The 5,000-nt window shown below is 36.4% G+C and overlaps 1 protein-coding gene across 6 annotated transcripts in view; it reads left to right on the forward strand.

Moving 5' to 3' along the window:
- LOC113813757 (calcium-transporting ATPase sarcoplasmic/endoplasmic reticulum type) overlaps nucleotides 1-5,000 on the forward strand; it is a 27,393-nt gene that overhangs the window by 3,505 nt on the left and 18,888 nt on the right. The window lies entirely within an intron of this gene.

The following is a 5,000-nucleotide window of genomic DNA, read 5'->3' on the forward strand; positions in this document are numbered from 1 at the left end:
GTGATGTGTTCAAAGCCTTGACCTATTTTTTCCTCTGTGAAATGGGTACACTTTTATGGAATTACATTTGGCTGATGTTTTGTGTGTTGTGTTGTAGGGTTAGAGGTTCATTTGCACCCGGGTAGATTATTCCATTTTCTCATTGTTCTGGTACTTTATGCATGAAGTTTGGTCATTCATATGGAAATCAATATGTAACCATAACTAGTTTTTCGGTGCTTGTCACCGAGTTTGTCGCTGTGAGGTAGCTTTTTTTCCATGATGTATATATTGTATTGAATTTTGATGTGTGCCTTAGGGATGATCTATTTATAATGAAACATTTTGAATTCTATAATAGATGGGTGTAATTTTAACTCCAGAATCGAAGTCATCTAGTCCTCTCTATGAAAGATATTGAAACCATAGTTATGAAGGTTTGTTTTAGAAAGGGTAAGATGGTGATTTTCCAGAATAGTTTCACCAAGTGTTGCCATTTCTGTGTATTATGCTCTGTTAAAGGCCAGCAAACACTCCCATACATATGTTATTGTAAGAAAGCTGAGACTTCTTCATGAAAAATTATGAGGAAGATTCGCAAGCTTGTCTCATTAGCATGTAAATGGTGGAGGTTTTTGCTAAGTGCTGGAGTACAATGCATAGAGGCCAAAGTGGAGATAGACAGTGATGGGCACTTGTAGGAGTCTATATTTATTTATTTATTTTATTCATTTTATACATTAATGTTATATTATGCATTTTTTGAGTGTGAAGTTACTTACACTCTATAGCGTGTCAATATTAATCAATCATAACACATGTGCTCTGGTAAAGGGATCAGACCTCAAGCTACATATGCTGGCAAGATTAAGTTTAAACTGGTTTCTTATTTGGTAATAAAGGAACATTGAGGTTTAACAGTTCTTTCAGTTAAAATAGATATGGTGTAGGCTTGTCAGTCATCACCTCGGCAATTGTTTAAGGTGCTACAAGTACCCTTTTTAATATCCAAATTCACTGTTAACTTTCTCTTGCAGCTTGATTTATATAATTCGGAGGATCATTTAGGGTTATATAGAGGGAGCATTGTTTATTTTTTGTATTTTTCGTATCTATTCTCGACAGTTACGCACAGCTTTATTTCAATGTTATGAAAGTGTTAGGTGCTTCTGAAGTGTGTGAATTCATGTTTAGTTTCCAAATTGTTTAGTTGATTGATTTTTTGAAATTGCTTTAGCCTCATAAGATTTAAATGAAAACAGATTTAAGATACTTTAATTAGGATTTTTGGTAAGATTAAGATAAAGATTAATGTGGTTCTAAGAGAAGACCAAGTTGTTTGTACAGTTGATCTTTATGGTATGGAAGCACTATGTTAGGGAAAATAGAAGATTAGATGCTTGTAAATTACAAAAAGTAGTCATCGGTACAAGAAATAAAGAGAAGAGGCGTCAAAGCATTCACCACAGATTGATGCTGTTCTTCCTCATAGGCCTAGGCTTTGTTGTTGTCAGCTGAAATTTTATTTATAAGCAGTATGTGTTACTATCTTATTCCAAAAAATATTGGGGAACTTAGAGTGAATTTGTGATATCCAAGTTCATAAAGGAAAAATATTTTCAATCATACAAGGAATTCGGAGAGAAATTGAAAATTAAAGTATATTGCAAAATTGAGCCTACTATTCAAATATCATAGTTACGCAAACTCAATTATTGACAAAAAAAGAAAAAATGAAGCTAATAAATATGGCTTGTTTATTATATAAATATGTACTATGTCCTATGGGCATATGAGAATTGGCTTGGATCTGATTTATGCTGTAACAAAGTCTAAAATTATGAATGAAATACATATGAAGTAATCTGATTCCCAAAGGAAAATGCCATTGTGTAAAATTGCAAATTTATATTTTTTGTTGTCACTTGCTTTGTGTGTAAGCTGTGTAGTGCTTTGGTAACGTGCTGGGCTTGCAATCTTGCTGACCTGTGTTCGATCCTGGATGCTACCAGTGGAAGGTAACCCTGGCCATTCCTTGCACACAGGGGGAGATTTAGAAGGGAAATAAAATACAGTATGTCACAATTTTTTAGAATTCTGATCTGTGTCAATCTTGATGCATTCTATGGCATTCACATGGTATTCTGAAGTGTAGCTGGTACCTGGTCCCTCCTTTTGCAAGGTACTACTGTGTCATCACAAGCTTCGCAGTGCCTCGTGAGGCATTCCACATGAACAAACAACTGCTGTAGCTGTGATAGAGATCTATCATTAGTAGCATCCTCTTAGTGTGTGATGAGGGTGCTTCAGGGGTACTTGTATGGGATGGTGTCGCGCCAAGGCAGATGCGCAGGCTCTCGCTCTGGCTCTCTCGTGGTGACTGCTCTCAATGTCTCTTATCATGGCTATCAGCATTCTATGGCGTTCACATGGTTTTCTGAAGTGTAGCTAGTACCTGGTTCCCCCCCTTTTGCAAGGTACTAATGACAATAACTGCACATGATTGTAGAAGTACTGCGTGTCATCACATGCTTCGCAGTGCCTCGTGAGGCATTTCATATGAATAAACAACTGCTGCAGCTGTGATTGAGATGTATTTCTCATCATATTATGTTTTTAGTTACAGGGATAACATTTATCATTAGTAGTGTCCTCTTAGTGTGTGATGAGGGCGCTTCAGGGGTATGTGTATGGGATGGTGTCGCACTGAGGCAGCAGATGCGCAGCCTCCTGCTCACACTCTTGTGGTGACTGCCTGCTTTGTCTCTTAGTCATGGCTATCAGTTGATTCAGGAAGCAGAATTGCCAGCTAGCTACCAGAGAATGCCAAAAAAATTGAGAAAAATCCAGAAAAACAAATTTGTCAAGTATATTTTCTCGGATGTGACGAAGTAAACATCAGAGTCGGGAGGCGGTGGGTCAGAGATTTAGTCATAACTCCTATATATTTACGTATTTAGCAGAAACATTACATCATGGGATTGCCAAAGCCTACTAGATTACAGGAGATTTTTAAAAAGTTTTCAAGTATTTTTGAAAATATTTGTCAAAAATTAATTTCGACAGCCCCCTTAACCCATTTATGACGGTGTTCCATGAGACAGTGCCGGGCGTCCCGCCAGTGTAGCATTGGATCAGAGCTCGTGCTCGGAATACGCCGCGTGTTGCGGCAAATCTTTTCAATTTATTTTGGTATTCTCTGGTAGCTAGCTGGCAACTCTGTTTATCAGCTGATTGCCATGACTGGGTCTTTGGGAGACAAAACTGGCAGTCACCACCAGAAATTCAGAGGGAGATGTTGCCAATCTCTTGCCTCTACAAAGCCATCTCGCAGACATATGCTCTCATCACACACTAAGGGGACACAGCTAATGGTAGATGTTATTACTGTATTTAGAAACACAATATGATGATCAATACTTCTCAATCACAGCTGCAGCAGTTGTTTAAGCATATGAAATGCCTCACGGGGTTGGATTAGGCACTGCGAAGCTTGTGATGACATGCTGTACTTCTACAATCATGTTCAGTTATTGCCATTAGTACCGTGTAAAAGAAGGGGACAAGGTACCAGCTACACTTCAGAATACCATGTAAATGTCATGTAATGCATCAAGATTGATGCAGAGGAAAGAATCCCAAAAAAAGAAAGAAAGAAAAAAATTGAGGGAAAAGTATCCTGAACTTCAGAGCGAGATTTTGAAACTACACCTTTGTCAATATTTTTTTTATATTTTTTCCATAACTACTTGGGTGATGCTGATAGGGTTTGGATCATTTAGAGGCTAAATAAATTTGCGAGTTTTTGGTGATTGACGATTTTCATTTTAGGTAATGGAAGTCCATATATCTGAACATTTTGAAAAAGATAAATTCCCACTAAACTAAGAGGAAATTCCAATATCTGTCTGTTGCAACCTATAGATATTGCAATAGAGTATGTGGTATTTTTTTCAACAAGTTTGGTCAATGGTTAAAGTACAAAATATAAAATTTTGTTTTTGTTTTTTAATAACTTCATTATTTATTATTCAAATGATTTGAAACTTGGTGGTGTTTATTGTTATATATGTATGTATAACATATTAAAGAATCACGAAAATCTGATCATAATTGACGAACTTCGTTTGTATTGGATGAACTTGATGGTACAGTCGCCTTACTTTGGCATAATACATTATGAGTACATGAGCAATTTGAAGTATATTTAATTGTTTTGAGTGTCGGCAAATGGCATTAAAGCCTTCAAGGAAAGGATTAAACACTGATTAGAATGCTATGACATTTTAGAAAATTTGAAATCATGCTGAGAAAAAAAGGACAGTACACAATGTAATGAGCATGCAAGATCTTTAACACTGAAATGTCTGTTTTCTCTCTCAATCTAGTTACATAACATACTTATGCAAGTATTTTTGTTATGACTTTTACCTTTTGAGTACTTCTAATATATAAATACACTTCTTTTAGCACCTCACTGCATTTTTATAGCTACACCTATGTCTTTCCATAAAGCTAAAATGAAAGTCAAATGAATGGAAAGACTGGGCAGGATCAACAATAGGAGTTACCTCTTCTAATGCAAGGCCACCTTACAAGCATACAATTTGGTATTACAAATGAGATTTGGTTATCTTTCTTAGAATCAGTTACCATGATTGTCTAGACGTAATATTTTTAATATCTCAGGCAACTTTTAACCCCCCTCATAATTCCAAACTTGACCCCTTAATTTTGTAGACTCATAAAACGTCTTAGATACATGTATCTCTCATGTATGAATGATAGGCATGATAAAGAAGACAAAAGCAGGTCAGAAATATGTCAGCAGAGCTAAGGTGTGTGAGTTGCCTAACAGAACAATAATAATAAACATGTTCACAACACTACTGGAAAGCAAAGATGTAGGCAGGCCAGTTACTAGATGAGGCAAACATGTCCAAAACAGGACCGCAAAGTTGAGGCCGTAAGTAGGTGCCATGCATATGCATGTTATCTCTGGAGACATAGAAAGTGGTCAT

This window comes from Penaeus vannamei, chromosome 21 (genome assembly GCF_042767895.1).
Source record: "Penaeus vannamei isolate JL-2024 chromosome 21, ASM4276789v1, whole genome shotgun sequence".
Lineage (NCBI taxonomy): Eukaryota > Metazoa > Arthropoda > Malacostraca > Decapoda > Penaeidae > Penaeus > Penaeus vannamei.